Below are 17,504 nucleotides of genomic sequence, written 5' to 3'. Positions count from 1 at the left end.
CAATGCCATCAAAACATGTACAACGTGTTTTCCTGCTTAGCTGCAGTTCACTTCCTTACCACTTGGTGGAGTATGTTCGTAACCCAAGTCAATAACCACAGAACAAGAGAATCTGGAGTGGCAGACTGTAAACTGTAACAGTCATGTGGAAATCGGAAAATAAATCACAACTGACTAATATTTCCGTTCCTTGGTAACCAATCTAAATATCACAGGTTCTTGAAATACTGAAAACGAAACTATGTTACTAAGATCTAGTAAACTTCCGCGATCTACGGTGTATGAACATTATCAGTAGAGAAGGGGTGTGGTCAATTTACTGTTTGACACCGTCACTGAGGTGTTGCGGTCGGGTAAACGGTATACATACTGGTGAGTCAACTCTTGAAAGATCAAGAATTGAGTTGTAGCTAGTTAGCATTAGTTTCGATGCTGGGTCAGCTGAGACTTTGGGGCCGGCTGAGAACATAATACGGCCGTTGTAAAATATTTCGCGGCCGCGGCCCACCGGGAGAAGTCCCCGATCTCCCGATGGCCACTCCGCGCCTGGTATCTAACATGCATTTCTGTGTATACTGTATGGCTATTTTTGTACATACTGTAAGTATACTATATCTAGTGTGTATACTGTAGTTACTTGTGTAAATAGGCTACTTAAGATCCTCTACTGTATATATAAAAATATAAAAGAGCGGAGCATAAAAGTATAGATGAGACTATAAAAGAGACATCATTTATGAGGAAATAAAGGCCTAATTGTATCTATCTTCATTGTTCTTTCTGTTTATTTTCGTACATATTGGCCTACTACGTATACATGTGCATGCTTAATATACCTGTCGACATTGGGTTTAGACTGGAAATTGACATCATGACATCTGATTTGATTTTTAACCATTGTTTATCACTACTTGTAAAGTATTAAAGTATCATCCCTATAACTCCACTACCATGGAGTAAACGTGTCGTAACGTATTAACGTATCTGTAGTTACTCTTTTTGGCCAATAGAGTGCAGCATGCCATAGGAGTTTTGAGAACTGACGCTGCAGTTACAGCAGCCATGTAAGTGTTTTGCACCTGCATTGCTCCCTCACACTAAAAGGCAGAGGTCTCACTTTCCTGATCTATTTCCTTTTATTTATGAATATTGTGAACATGAACCCTCATCTTTCCTAAATGGTCTATCACCTGCCTTTCTACTGTATGTGGCTCTTGTGAACCATTAGCCTTTGGCATTTATTTAACCCTCTGTTAAAAGTTAAGATTGTCTTGCCATCATTAACTAAAATTACATCATGCAGGTGTGTATAAATTGCCCGAGAAGAGGGTCCATGCATAATTGGTGGTTGTTGTTGTTGTTGTTGTTGTTGTTGTTGTTGTTGTTGTTGTTGTTGTTGTTGTTGTTGTTGTTGTTGTTGCTGCTGTTGCTGTTGCTGTTGCTGTTGTTGCTGTCATGCTGTTATGTGGGATATGCGTGTGAATTTTGTACCATGCCCCTGACAGTAGCCTGATGCACCCGCTGGTATAGTTGCTATAGAATTGAGTGGAGGCCCTTATGTGTGTGGCTGCAACCTGCGTGTATATCTGACAGCATGAGGGAAAGGCCTAGTTTGAGTGGGAACCTCACACGGCAGTGTCTGTGGTTAAAGGAAATGGAACAGGAGTGCAGGGTTGAGTGTGCCGAAGTTATTTGTAATAGGCTACTCTACTGTGCTACAATAATTAAACAAAACTTTGTGTTTGGGCGGGTCACTAGTTTGTTTCACGTTGTGTATAGGCCTACTATAACGGTTAAATGCTGCTCATTTGATGTTTTACAGTGTATATGGATACTGTTGTAGACATACTGTACAGTCTCCAAGCTAGAGCGCCTAGATCTCCTCTCCCACCTATTGTCCCTTCAAACACTGCTGGAGGTTATTAGTGTTCATTTACAAATAAAATGAAAGAAAAGCGTTTGACTCTGTTGTACGTACACACTGTTATGTGTGATATGTGATTTGGAATTAGAGTAAGATAATGTAAGATAGAGTGGCTACAGTCACTGTTTGTCATCAGAATTGAGAAAGCGGCTAAAACATGTCTCTGCAATAAACTGCCAATTCTGTTGAAAATAAACTACATTTTCATGAACAAAATGAATCCAGGTAAAGACACAGGGGTCTGTTACATAAATGTACAGTCGTTTGAAATATTTAAGTGTAATTTTATTACTTTTCATGGCTATAAACCTGCCCACACCCTGTAAAAACAGCTGTCCCAAGGACAGACATCATCATTTCAATTGACTTAAAATGTAAAAATCACTGATATTATTGAATAATATCACCATGATGTGAAAGTCCATATTGAAGTGGTTCTGCAGATATGCACATAGTGCATGTAAAGCAATATTTACTACTATTTTCTGATTGCTCAAAGTGTGTCCAGCATATTAGTCACCACCGTCAGATTTTTTAAAAAAGACAATAAAATCAGGTATGCGCAAGGTCATTGTCATTACTTAGGACCCCTTTTCAAACCTTTAGATCTACTGAATACTTCACCATCACTGAAGCTCCTGTAAGTTTACTAATTTCTCCTCAATTTGATAATTTGTTTGGACACTGGTACTGTCCCAACCATAAACTGTCAACACCGTAGGGGGTTTTAATAGTATTATTGTTACATTAATGTTAATTATATATACTTTTTCAGAAGCGTCATGAAGCCTCTAAGAAACAGAGCGAAAACGAAGTGGCTAATGTGAGCAAAAAATGCACAATATGTAAAAGAGACACCGTCAGATGTCACCACCGGCAGATTTTGTTCCGCTCATCATCTTGTTCCATATTTTACTAAATTGTGCTGGTTAATGAAACATTACCAGACATGTTAGTAATAATTGTGCCCCAAACCTATACTCCAGCCGCCACTGAGGTGCATTTGGAGGGTTTTTTGTCACAAAACCTGACGGTGGTGACATCTGATGTAGTTCACAAAAAAGCATGTGTTTTACATGTTTTTGACAAGTTTTAAGAATATGCTTCCAATAAGTATCTACAATTATGTTGAATTGTAAAAGTAATTCACTTAAATACAGTAAATTATTTTTTTACTTCTAATTCTGTCTGACGCTGGTGACAAAACCAAGAAAGAGCCCATTTTATGAAAAATGTAAAACATGGGGAGCTTGGCCAATACATTCACTGCACAGCCAAGACCTTCATCTATGATAATACACCTCTATATTTTGGAACTTAAAACCTGTTTATGCCACATTTTCAATAATCTAGGCCTACTTCCTAGAGTATCTAACAAATGAAGAAAAAACACATGCACAAACATACTGTGCACACACAAAAATAAAGTGTTTATGCCAGATGTCATTGACTTGAGAGGGCTATTTATTTTGCTAAATGTAGGTAATAATTAGGTCACTTTCACCACCTTCAGATTATTGTCACCACCGTCAGTTCTTAAGTCACCACCGTAAGAAGAAGTTTTGGACATTTTAAATGAATGTGCTTACAAAATTTTCCTTTGTAGTTGTTGAATTATCAAAGTAATAGCAAATTTAAGCCTACACGAATATTTGTGAAATTACAAAAAAATGTTTGATCTATTTAGCCATTAAGTAAGCATTGTCTGACAGCACATATTTTTAAATTAGAACACATGAAGCAGTATTAAAATAGAATGAAAGTGAATTTTCAACATTTAAAGGCGTATGTGTGAACCAAAAAACACACACAATCACTTAAAAACTCCAGATACATATGCAACCAAATCAATAAACTTTTTATTGCTTTTAATTGTGTCTGACGGTGTTGACAAAAAACAAGGTATGATCGGAGAAAAACCTGATTTCTGAAAAAAATGGAAAATGGGGAGATTGGCCTTGTGCATTTCTGAAAAGCCAAGACCTTTGTCTACGAGGATAAACCATATTATTCACTTTGTTTTTCTCTTTCAAGATTACAACCTGTTTTAGCCACTTTCTCAAGAATCAGTGAAATGTGTTCCCCCGAGCTAATGAAGAAAGTACAGACATTTTTTTTAACCCACGGTGGAATTAAGGTGTCAAACAACCTATTCAATATGTGTTTTTAGTTTACACAGGGCGCCCAATTTGCTGCTACCTACTACGCACATCGAAATGAACGCGGCAGGTGCCAGACAAAAATAACACCACATGGAAACGGTACAAGGATGCACACTGCATTTCTGCTTCAGAGTATAAACTTAATAGTAGAAACGAAGCAGAAATGCTGTGTGCGGACCTACCTTTTCCTACAAAGGCGGGCCTCAGCATTACTGTACATTAGTATGAGACGAGCCAACTGAAATATGCTTCTAGACAATGACCATCCCTTGATGTGAACTCCCACATTTACCTGCATAGTACTGCATTCATTTGCACAGCTGCCACTGTGGTCTGGCATGAAAGGAAATCAGATTAGGACTTGCATGCCGTCAAAAAAACCCCAGCTCTATTGTGTGACAACAAGTTGCAGTATGCAGGCCTGTAAATACAGTAATGGTGCATTCAGGTAACCCATGCTTTGGGTAAGATCCACTTTTCTTTTTCTACACCCATCCCAGCTACGTAGCCCTATGGTGCAGACTCACTTTTAGCTGAGAAAAACTCAACTACATCATAACAACATTGCAATGACATTACTGAGATTCTTAAGCTATTGACCAGCTTTTGTTTTTGCTAATGGATTGGGCCTTGTTGATACAGTGGAATTCTTGTTCAATTCTAGGCAGATTCTTTTTCAAAATATGAAAACTGTATACTGTATGTTCAGGTCAGTGAGTACTAAACATAGATCATTAATATTAAAGGAGAAAAACAATAAAATAAAGCAACGAAGAAGACCTCGGAGGTCTCTTACAACTGTTTTTTTTTTTTTAAAGGGGGTGTGTTTTTCTGACACTGAGAATAAGCATTCTTTGCCATGAGTCATAATCAGCCAGGCAGGCTGAACAACTTTGTTTATGGTGCTGCTATGTACGTGGTGGCAGACAGTAGTGTACCACTTTAATGTTCTGTGTGTGTGTGTGTGTGTGTGTGTGTGTGTGTGTGTGTGTGTGTGTGTGTGTGTGTGTGTGTGTGTGTGTGTGTGTGTGTGTGTGTGTGTGTGTGTGTGTGTGTGTGTTCTGTGCACACGCATGCGAGTGTGTGCGCATGTGTGCGCATGCGCATGGGATTGGATGTGTCCTATGTACCTCCCTCTTTCCCATTCTTTCAAAAAAAGAAAAACGGATAGGTTGCCGCTCCATCTAAACTTCTCATCCTCTGAACAGTTTTTTTATTATTCATTTTACAAGGTTCTAAAGTGTGTATCAGCAATCTTTAAGCTCATCTCAACTGAACCGATTGTTTTGGAAACTTTTTGAAGTGCTTTGTATTGCAAAACAACCTGGAAAAGGAAATGGCGATCATCAAAACGTGTTTAGTCATGCTTCAGCTAGCTAGCATCTGTCGGATTGTAGCAGTTGCCTGTTTTTCTCTTCTCTTTCCTCTGGCTCTTTGGCTTGGACCTGTGGTCTGTCAAGGTAACAAAAACACATTTTTGATATTGTGTATTAATTGGGTACATAATTAGGTCTATTATAGATTGAATTTAGTATGAAAGTGTTGGGCTGCTCTACAATGCTATGCTCTAGCTTGCTAGAGCTAAAGAGCTACGGTGCTACACCCACATCGAGTCCTTTACTGACAGGGCGAGGCGAGCTTGGCTAGGCTAGCAGGTTTTGCAGGTAGCTATTATTTTAGTCATGCAATATGAATACACACAGACAAGACAATACAAGAATATTTTAATATATTGAAATATATTTACCATCAAAATGTCTTGGGTGAGGAGGGTTGAGCAGTGTGATGTGAAGTGTAAAATGTGTACTGAAGGCTTGTGTAAGAACTGTGTTGAAAACAACAAAGGAGTGAGGCAGGAGGGAGACGGTAGATATATTAAAGGACAAACGAACTATTTTGAACATGAAGCCCCTTTTCTGAGTTGTCTGCAATGTTTTTTTTTTTTTTGCTGCTGTCTCTGTTATATGGCTAATTTGGATTTACCAGCTTTAGAATTGCCGTCTATGAGCATGTCCAAATATGTTTTTAAAAACCACCCTAAACATTTGTTTTTGAAAGTCTTTCTAAGTGGTTAGGGGTATTCACTGGCATTCCCTAACACGTCTGAAGGTGAAATATGACTTCCATTTTTTTATGTGCCATTCTGTGAATGAAAAAAAAAGATATATATTTACAAAATGCTACATAAAACACGACAGAAGCCATGTTTGACAACAAAAAATGTTAACAAAAAATACCAGTGAATACCCCTGAACACTTGGTGAGTTGCATGTTCTTGAAAACAAATGGTTAGTTTGGTTTTAAGAACAGATTTGGGCAGGCACTTAGACGGCCATTCTAAATCCGGTTGAGATAAAATCCAAAATGGCCAAATAACAGAGACAGCAGCAAACATGAAATAAATGGTAAATGGAACTCTAAAGCATGGCAGAAAATTAAAAAAGGGGCTTAATGTTCAAAATTGTGCACTTGTCCTTCAATTTATAATGAGGTACATTGAATATTATACACCCGTCTCCAAAAGAGTTGTCGCCTATCCATCTGTTTGGAATAACAGCTAATAACCTGACTTTCAATTAATCACTTGGCTTGAGAAGTCACTCATATGAAAGCTACAACCCTCCCGAATGAAAATGTATGTACAAGAATAAATGTATAAATGCACCAAAGAAAGATTGACCCTTTATTGAACACAGACAGGGCAGATTTTCACAAGACAAAAGTTTTGTCGCCTATCGAACGTAATGTGAAAATGAGCAGATAAGTCACTTCAAAACACTTCAAATACGCAGATCGGGTGTCATACTTAATCACCTCTCCAGAAAATCAAATTTGGCCTTAGGTGTATGTTTAGGGTCATTGTAATCATGGAAAGCAACATAATGAAAATCAATGGAGTTCAATGAGAGATGAGAGGTGACATATTCACTATTTGTAGAGCAATACATGTTTAACTTCATGATTTAATTAATGATAAAAGCCCTCAAAACACCTGCAGCATGCATGCAGCTCCTCATAAGAGCTGTATCTGTACCATGTTTCACTTTATGCACCATTTCTCTTTTTTCATATTCTTCATCTCCAACACCATATAGTTTTGATGCTATCTGTTCTAAAATGGTTGATCTTGGGATCTTGACTTCAGAGTATGAGTCCCATTAGCCTTCATTTTTGTCAGAATTAGGCCTGACATACTCTTGGCTGGCTTTTTTGAGACAGGACAGTGGGAGAGACTTCTTTGGTGTTAAAGGCAGTGGTGTAGTCTACGTAGAACGCGGGTATACGGAGTATACCCACTTCTAAATTTCAGGGATTTCATTATACCCACTTAAATTTGATTTATCCATTGTTCTATATACAGTATACCCACTTCAAAAAATGCTCAAATATACAGTATACCCACTCACCATAAAAGAGTAGACTACACCACTGGTTAAAGATGAAGAATTTGAAAAAAATACATGGTGCCTAAAGTCAAACATGAGAGGGATACAGCTCTTATGTGGAGGTGCATGCATGCTGCTGGTGTGTGAGGGCTTTTATCATTGATTACATCATGATGTTAAAAATGTATTGCTCTACGAATAGGAAATATGTCACCATCTCTCATTGAACTCCATTGATTTTCATTGTGTTGCTTTCCATGATTACAATGACCCTAAACATACACCTAAGGCCAAAGTTGATTTTCTGGAGAGGTGTGAGTGAATCAGTGATAAAGTATGACACCCGATCTGCGTATTTGAAGTGTTTTGAAGTGACTTATCTGCTCATTTTCACATTATGTTCGATAGGCGACAAAACTTTTGTCTTGTGAAAATCTGCCCTGTCTGTGTTCATTAAAGGGTCAATCTTTCTTTGGTGCATGAAATTTATTTTGTACATATATTTTCATTCGGGAGGGTTGTAGCTTTCATATGAGTGACTTCTGAAGCCAAGTGATTAATTGAAAGTCAGGTTATTAGCTGTTATTCCAAACAGATGGATAGGCGACAACTCTTTTGGAGACGGGTGTATACCCCACTGCACAAAATGGTTTCAGAATATTCCATGTTTGTGAATACCACCATTAGACAGAGTATGAGACAGCCAGCAGATTTTTGGCAGGTAGAGACAGTTCATAAGGAGTTTTTTGCACCGGTGACACATGGTATGGTTTATCTCTGTTATTATATTGCTTAAATGCTTACATTTCTTTTTCTTTTTCTTAAACCATTAACCATTTACAAGGGATGTGCAATTGCATTGCATTTTGGTCCAAGGGCCACATTACTTGCAGGAAAAACTGCATATGTCAATAGTGATATAAATCATAATAAAACATATGCATTACCATGACTTTTTTGCCATCATCTACAATAATGAAATTCAGAATGAGATTAGATGAATAATAAGTAAGGGTTAACGTTCGGCGAGAAGGTCGCTACCGTGGAATAGCAGCACGACAGAGAGAATCTTTAGACCCCGACGCGGAGCGGAGCGGAGCTCTCTGAAGTGCTGCTATTCCACAAAGCGACCGACTCGCCGAAAGTTAACCCGCTTATTATATGGATATACTTAAATGATTCACACATGGCGGGGACATTTCTTTAGGCTTATTTAATGTTAAGTCTATTATAGTTTTTAATGTCAAAAGATTGCTGCGCAAAAACAAAACAGTGCCATTGTGGAACACCGCTAGGCAACAGCTAGGTAGCCAGGACAACAGGTGTTGTCTATCACAGCAGCTGATTAGAGTCTTGTTGAAAAGTCGCTTTAGCAGTGAAAAGTCTTGTTGCCATTGACAGCGGTCTGTTATAGACCAACCCGTCCGTTATGTAAGGGTTAACGTTCGACGAGAAGGTCGCTACCGTGGAATAGCAGCACGACAGAGAGAATCTTTAGACCCCGACGCGGAGCGGAGGGGTCTTGTTCTCTCTGAAGTGCTGCTATTCCACAAAGCGACCGACTCGCCGAAAGTTAACCCGCTTATTATATGGATATACTTAAATGATTCACACATGGCGGGGACATTTCTTTAGGCCTATTTAATGTTAAGATTGTTGCTGCGCAAAACAAAACAGTGCCGTTGTGGAACACCGCTAGGCAACAGCTAGGTAGCCAGGACAACAGGTGTAGTCTATCACAGCAGCTGATTAGAGTCTTGTTGAAAAGTCGCTTTAGCGGTGAAAAGTCTTGTTGCCATTGACAGCGGTCTGTTATAGACCAACCCGTCCGTTATCGAAAAATAACAGACGTGCGAACGTTGGGGAGCCCCGTTGAAATGAATGGAGCATTCGACCGATGACGTCACAACCATATAATAACGAAAAATAACAGACGTGCGAACGTTGGGGAGCCCTGTTGAAATGAATGGAGCATTCGACCGATGACGTCACACCATATAATAATAGCCTATAACTTGGTTAATCTTAAATTGCCAACAAGTCCCCCATTTTAATGTTGGGTGAGAATATCACTTTGGATTTAAAAGTTATCTTTCAAGCTACACTAACGCTCTGCGGGCCATTTGCTCAGAGGGCCCTTACATTGACAGTAAAAGACCTTGAGCGACCTCTGCTGGAGATTTAAAAAAAGATCAGATGACTGTCTCACCCTTGTGCTCAGTAATATTATCAGATTAGAAAAGAGGGTGAGAAATTTTAGACAGACAGACAAGGCTGGGGGCCAGGTCCACTCAGGAAGTGTTTTGCTACCTTTTTCACTATTATTTGCAGTCAGCCTTTTGTATATGTTGAGCCATAATGAGTTGATGAGGACCACTCCCAACTCAACCCTGAGGGAAAAAAAACAAACAAACAAACAAAAAAAAAAAAATGTTTTATTATCATTATTATTATTTGTAGGACCGGGTGCTTCACTTTTGTCTTAAAGGGACACAAAGTAGGTTGTGCGGTGCCTGTGGCATGCCTGTCTCAAAATCTACACAGGCATGAAAAAAAGCTGTTTAAATGAACTCGCTGTGAGAATGTTTTTCATCACGGAATGCCAGCAGTTGATACTTCTTATACGAAAGATCACTTCACATACCGTATTCAGATTTGTGTTTCCCACAACACTTGTAGTGGACCGCTCTCTTTTACTGACAGCGGACCGTGAAAGTGGTCATGAGAGTCAGTGTTCACTTACTAGTGACTGAAATAAGCATCGGTTGACTCTCGACAGTTATTAATCAAATTTTTAATCCTACATAGAACCCCTTTAACAATTAGTGGCACAATCCAAGATGGCCGACATTATGTAAAACCATGGAGGTATTATAAGACCTGGAGACAGTGAATAAGTCCCGCCCCCAGTCATTCCAATGGGAAATGCTAGGCTGAATTCAGCCAAAATTGAAAAAAAATTTCAGCTTCCAAAATTGAGTTTCATGGAGCTCAATTCCGGTACCAGTTTACTCAGCCAATTACGTGCCGTGTTACTGACTGACGTAAGGTTGACCAGAAAGCTATATATATGGAGGACGGGCATTGGATGTTCAGAAATGGACGATGACATTGTTCGGGGACGCGCATTGTCTTTTAGCCTGTCCAACCACAGACCTATATTAATCGTGTGCCCAGCACTAAACTCATGCATGTGCTGAGAGCAATGGCACCCAACAATCATCATGAGCGAAGTGGAACCGGACATGATGTGAACTTTTGAAAATGACGACGAGGAAATGCCTTGCTAATCGGCGAATCTAACCAGCCAAATCCTGACCCCCTGAGTAAAATCAACATTAATGGTGTTTTAAAGTTGAATAGACAACAAACTGTCTCCAATGTTGTCCTTAATTGTGTCCATCATTGTGTGTGGTGGGTCCCCTGTGTCAGAGTGCACCCTGCACAATTCCAGGGGTATATGAACATTTTTGAAAAACATATACTAGGTAACAGGAAATAATCGTGAAAAAAGATGGCAAAAACATTATGAGGGGTCGACTAGGCTCCTGGCCTAGACAGTTTAATTTGCTATAGGGCCTATAGTTATACGATAGAATAATATCTTGTAAAATAGATAACGAAGGAAAAGAACTCACACAGAAGTGGTTCTCGGCAGGTTATATTTCCTTAGGTTTATGCAAATCAGGGTGCCATTTGTAGGGATATTTCCTCGTGGCTTTGACATGCCGGTTTAAATATTTTATGTTAAAATTAAATAATTTCTGACAATAGACAGGACTAAGTTACTCTTTAGAAATAGAAAGCGAGTAATTCAATTACTGTAGCTTATTTAGAGAATTACAAATGATTGTCATCAAGTCAAGTCAAGTCAAGTCAAGTCAAGTTTATTGTCAATTTCTTTACATGCACTGGTCATACAAAGAATTTGAAATTGCGTTTCTTGCTCTCCCATGCAGACATAGACTAATCTAGGTAAGGACATAGACAGTATAGACATAGACAGTACTCATACATGGACATAGACAGTATGGACGTAGACATTGCTCATACAGACATTTAAAGTGCAAGACTGGACAACAGAAGACTTGTAGAGAACATACATTAAGAGGAGGTATTTTGTTGTTCTTTTTCTAAAAGTCCTTTATAGCGTTCTGACATAGTAATAGTAGCATTTGAAGAAATAAATAATTAAAAAAGGTTTTTATTAAATACACCAGCAGCAGTATGTGTGTGTGTGTGTGTGTGTGTGTATGTGGGTAGATGACGGATAGGCAGCAAAAAAACATTTTTTTCACAAAACATTGTTTATGAGGGGAAAAAGTATATGTCTACGTAGTGCAGCAATTAATCTTTCAAAAAATCCAAGTGGTCACAATGTTGGTCTATTCATTGATTATTTATTTACGTTGATAAAGCAATTTGCTGAAAATATGTCCTTTGGTGTGACGTTAAGAAATAAATATATTAAGTAATGTAGAAATGGCTTGATGGAGTTTTATGTACATTGTTACACTCTTCATATTTATTGCATTTTTTAAAAGTCTTAATTTAATGAGAAATTACCATTTAAGTATTTTTTTCCTCATTAGATGTGAGATTATTAGAAACCTTCGAGGAAAAACAGGGATATCTTTCTTTTAAATGTTCAAAATTGTCCAAATTTATACTAACTTTTCAGGGACGATAATTTGTTCTTCCCTAATGCAATATTCAGTGTTTATCAAACATATTGTTTAGCTCAAACAAATATTTGAGCGTTTAAAACATGTCACACCGTAGGACATTCATGTCACGCTAAAGGACAGAAATGCAAAACTGAGCCAGAAACAAATATATCAACATGATTATTTTGTCTTTTGATCATAATATAATGTTGTAGTCAATATGGACCTACACTTAACACTTATAAGTCTTTGAATCGTCGATTATCAGCCTATCGTAACTCTTAATGACAGCCATGCGGTCATTGAATGTAACCTGCAGAGCTCATAAGACTCATACTGAAGTGTGACCTTGGCATGACCATCACACTTTTGTAGGTATGATATGATTGTCACACCATTGAACCTGTAGTGTGTAATGGCCAGTGCCTGTTTGGTATCTCAAGCTGGACAGCACATTTATGCTGTATATTGAGCTCTCCACAGCATACTGTATAAATTCCAAAGGCCAATAAAGGAATAAGTAATTTGAATAGGCCTACACAATATTTATCTAGTCAAACAAAAAAAACTACAAAATGTACTACCAGTTGTTTTAAAAGCTATTTCTCAAATCTAGTCCATTGGTGTGACCTGTTTGTCCTTTGGTGTGATACTCCAAAGTGTCACACCATAGGACTTTTACCATCACACCATAGGACTTTCACCATCACACCATAGGACTTTTGAGCTTTTGAGTTAATTTAAAGCCATGTCCTTGCCAACTGAAATACAATTTCACCTTTAGTAAGATGCATTTTCATACATCTACATAAGAAAAAAATATGAAAAATATACACTATTGTCAAAATGTATTTTATGGCTGTCACACCAAAGGACTACAAAACTAATACATCTTGTGGTAGCAAAACATAATTGATTGACTGAAGAACTCTGAGAGAAAAATCTAAAATCCACCCTTGCCAATGGCTTCTTAAGGGTCTAAAGTCACAATTTATGTACAGCTGGAGCTTCAACAATAGATAATTATCCACAGAATTAACCAAAAATATGATGTCACACCACAGGACATTGTTTTCTGCGACAAAGTTTCATAAGTCCATACGGTCTCAGAAAAACAGGAAAAAAATTAAGCATTGCCACTTGCTAAAATAGACACCTTGAAAAACATGCCAGGGTTGTTTAGACAATTGACTGAGCTTTGATTATTTATTTAAAAATGTTTTAATATGGAGAACCAGGCTTGCCTCAGTCACACCATAGGACAAATGTGACATTTGACTCAAAATTAAGTATACTTATTTAAGCTCTGGATTTATTACACATTACTTTTTCACAACAACGACATTAGTTTAATCATTTAAAGCAATTTTGAAAGCATGAATTTACTTAATTTTAAGAGCCTGCGACAGCAAAATGTACACGTCACGTCATCTACCCATGTGTTTTGTGTGCGTGTGCGTGTGTGTGTGTGTGTGTGTGTGTGTGTGTGTGTGTGTGTGTGTGTGTGTGTGTGTGTGTGTGTGTGTGTGTGTGTGTGTGTTTAGTGCAGGTAGAAAGTGCGGTGTGCGTCTGTGTGTGTGTACCTGTGTATGTGTGTGTGTGTGTGTGTGTGTGTGTGTATGTGTGTGAGTATGAGTTGTGTGTCAGTGTGTGTATGTTTGGGTTTAGTGCAGAAAGTGCAGTGTGCTTGTGTGTGTGTGTGTGTGTGTGTGTGTGTGTGTGTGTGTGTGCGTGTGCGTGTGTATGTTTTGAGTTAGTGCAGGTTGAAAGTTCAGTCACAGATGTAGTAGTGCAGGTGGAATGTTCAGTCGCAGATATGGTGGTGGGGATGAGGGGGGGGAGCGTTGTCAGTGGCCTGGCTGGCTAGAGGCTGACAGTGAAGGGAGAGTGGGTTGAGTGTTCAGTATCTTGATTGCTTGATGCATCGTGCTGCTTGCAAGCCTGGTGGTACGGGAACGGAGGCGCCTGTACCTCTTTCCAGAGGGCAGGAGGCTGAACAGTTTGTGTGCAGGGTGGCTTGTGTCTTTGATGATCATCAGTGCTTTTCGGGTGAGGCGTGCGGTGTAAATGTCCTGCAGGGAGGGGAGTGGTACTCCAATGATCTTCTTCGCTGTGTTCACAACACGCTGGAGTGTCTTCCTGTTTTTCTCCGTGCAGCTTCCTCCCCACACTGTGATGCAGCTGGACACGACGCTCTCTATGGTTCCTCTGTAGAATGTTGTCATGATGGAGGGTGTAGCACTTGCCTTCTTTAGTTTGCGCAAGAAGTAGAGACGCTGATGGGCCTTCTTCGCCAGTGATGTAGTGATGGTGGTCCAAGAGAGGTCGTCGCTGATGTGCACTCCAAGGAACTTGGTGCTGCTCACTCTCTCCACAGCATCACCGTCGATGGTCAGTGGTGGCAGTTGTTTTTGGACCCTCTGAAAGTTGACAACAATCTCCTTGGTCTTGTTGACATTCAGCAGGAGGTTGTTGTCTTTGCACCATCTGGCCAGCAGGTCTACTTCTTCTCTGTAGTGGGTCTCATCGCCCTTAGTGATGAGGCCCACCAGTGTTGTATCATCCGCAAACTTCACTAGATGGTTAGTGCTGTGGGTCGTTGTGCAGTCATGTGTCAGCAGCGTGAACAGCAGGGGGCTGAGAACACAACCTTGCGGAGCCCCCGTGCTCAGGGTCAGGGTGCTTGAGGTGTTATTCCCTACCCGTACTGCTTGTGGTCTCTGCATCAGGAAGTCCAGCAGCCAGTTGCAGAGGGAGGTGCTGAAACCTAGTTTGTCCAGTTTTCTGATGAGTTGTTGTGGTATTATGGTATTGAATGCTGAGCTGAAGTCAATGAACAGCATTCTCACATATGAGTCTTTATTGTCCAAGTGGGTGAGGGCTGGATGGAGGGCAGAGCAGATTGCATCCTCCGTGGATCGCTTGGCTCGGTATGCGAACTGGTAGGGGTCCAGGGTGGGGGGTAGGGTGGCTTTGATGTGTGACAGGACTAGCCGTTCGAAGCACTTCATGATTATGGGCGTCAGTGCTACAGGACGGTAGTCATTGAAGCATGATGGTGATGATTTCTTCGGCACGGGTATGATGGTAGCAGCTTTGTGAGCAGCTTTCATCAGTCATCAGTAGGTATTTGGCCAAATACACATTCTCATTAATCCTCTCTCCTTGATATTCACAGGTACAGCAGTGTATGGTATAAAAGGAGAATCGGTCACTCTCCCCGGACAGATACCAACAAGCGGTGTTGAATATGCCCAATGGGTCTTCAACGACATAGTTGTTTCAGAGTGGGATGCAGGACACAGCCAAACAAACTCTTTTTGGCCGAACAAGGAGTTTGATATCAATACATTCGCGCTGAACATCTCAAACGTAACATCAAACAATAACGGTGTTTATGTTTTCCGAACAAACATGAACGTCAAGACAAAGGTGTATAACCTCACTGTTAAAGGTATAAAACATGCTACATAATTGTTAATTATTCTATACTAGCCTACAGTAGCCTACATCCATCTCCCCCTCCCCCTCTCGCTCTCTCTTTCTTTTTTTTTTTTTGTTGATCTGTGTTTGATTTAAGTGACATAGGCCTTTATCTTGTTGAGTCAATGGTTATTTAAAGATTGCTCTTGTTGTGAGGTTGTGTCTTGCAGTAATAGATAATTAATTGAATTTTAATACTATGTAAATATAACATTAAACCTATTGTGCTTTCAGATGCCATGCTAACTGCCCAGGTTACAAAGGAGTGCAACTCATCTGGCTGCTGGTTGAACTGCTCTGTGCCAGATGAAGGCAATGCTGCGGTCACCTGGACCAGTAGTGCAGGAGGAGATACGCCTGGTCCGCTGTTGTGGGTGGACAGAAATGAAGACATGGATTTGACCTACACTTGCTATTCCCCAAACGTCATCGCCAAGAACATTTCACTTAAAGAGTTGTTCCCAAACACTAGAACTGAAGGTTAGTGAAAACAGTGTGAATTGGATGTGTGGGTTGAAGTAGTAGTGTTGTGTAAAGACTTCATTTTTAAACATCCAAACTATGCAGGAAATGTTAGGTGTGATTCAGATGTAATGTATTGAAGTTACTGTCTTTAATGAATTCTCTATTTTTGATGGGCTGAATTAGTATTACATTGGCCGACAAAAAATACAATTTTGAGGATTTACTCTACATAGACAATTTGACCCATTTGCATTGAAGAAACAAACATACTGTGTATCTACTGTATCTGCCTTTTCAAACCCGTACAGTACATTCATATTGAGTTCAATATTGTGCTCTGCTTTTAATCCCCAGAACATGCAACAAATAATGTTCCAGTAATTGTACCGGTTGGTGTTTTGATTGGTTGCCTGGGCCTAATGGCAGGAGTTGCCTTCTGGAAAAAAGGTTGGTATGTATTTTATGAATTCACATACATACTACATGGAAGATGATGGATTCGTATACTTATTGCTACACAGTATGTCAATGTCATCTCAAAGTCAAACCTCAAATGTTCATGTAGAGTATGTCAATCTTTGTTTGACCTATTTGTTTCTTATTTTACTGTAAAATACTTCAATTACTGTAGTTGTGAATGTCAGTGGAGTTACTGAATGGATTCCTCGTTAATGCTTGGCTTTTCACCAAAGATCATCCACTACATCAGCTGTCTCTGGTTTCAATTGTAGATGCCATTTGGAGGCAGTGTTCCAGACTGAAGCAGTGGATTCTTCATGATGAGGACAATGCAGCTGAAATGCAGGGTAATTACAAAAGCATCTAGAAAACACACACGAAATTTCAATTCTTCAGGATGTTTACCCTTTCTCATTGGTTGTTGGTATACGGCTTTAGGCCAGTAAATCCAAGGCACACAAGATTACCTTGATTTAAAACAAAACAAAAATACTCTACAAAGATTGTGTTTCAGCTTACTGGGCCTTTTTCAGGGTGTATACAAATAGGTCCAATAATTATGAGCTGCGGGTTATGTTGTTCCACTTCCTGACCTAGTCCGTATATAAACACGTGTTTGGTTTTTGTGTGGGCTGCTTTTCAGACCGTGCTCAGCCAGAAGCAGGAGCTGAGGGAGTAGAGCCCAGATCGGACGCACACCTGTTAGCACAGACAGGGAATGGCGGAGAAGGTAAATAGACTTTAAAAACAAAACTCCTCCAAGGAGGTGTTTTGGATATTGGTTTTGTGTGTGGGTGTTTTATTGTGTGTGTGTGTGTGTGTGTGTGTGTGTGTGTGTGTGTGTGTGTGTGTGTGTGTGTGTGTGTGTGTGTGTGTGTGTGTGTGTGTGTGTGTGTGTGTGTGTGTGTGTGTGCGTGCATGTGTCTGCGGGCATACATGTTTGTTTTTTCATTTTTGG

Source organism: Engraulis encrasicolus, chromosome 13 (genome assembly GCF_034702125.1).
Source record: "Engraulis encrasicolus isolate BLACKSEA-1 chromosome 13, IST_EnEncr_1.0, whole genome shotgun sequence".
NCBI lineage: Eukaryota > Metazoa > Chordata > Actinopteri > Clupeiformes > Engraulidae > Engraulis > Engraulis encrasicolus.
Note: the sequence above shows the minus strand (reverse complement) of the source record.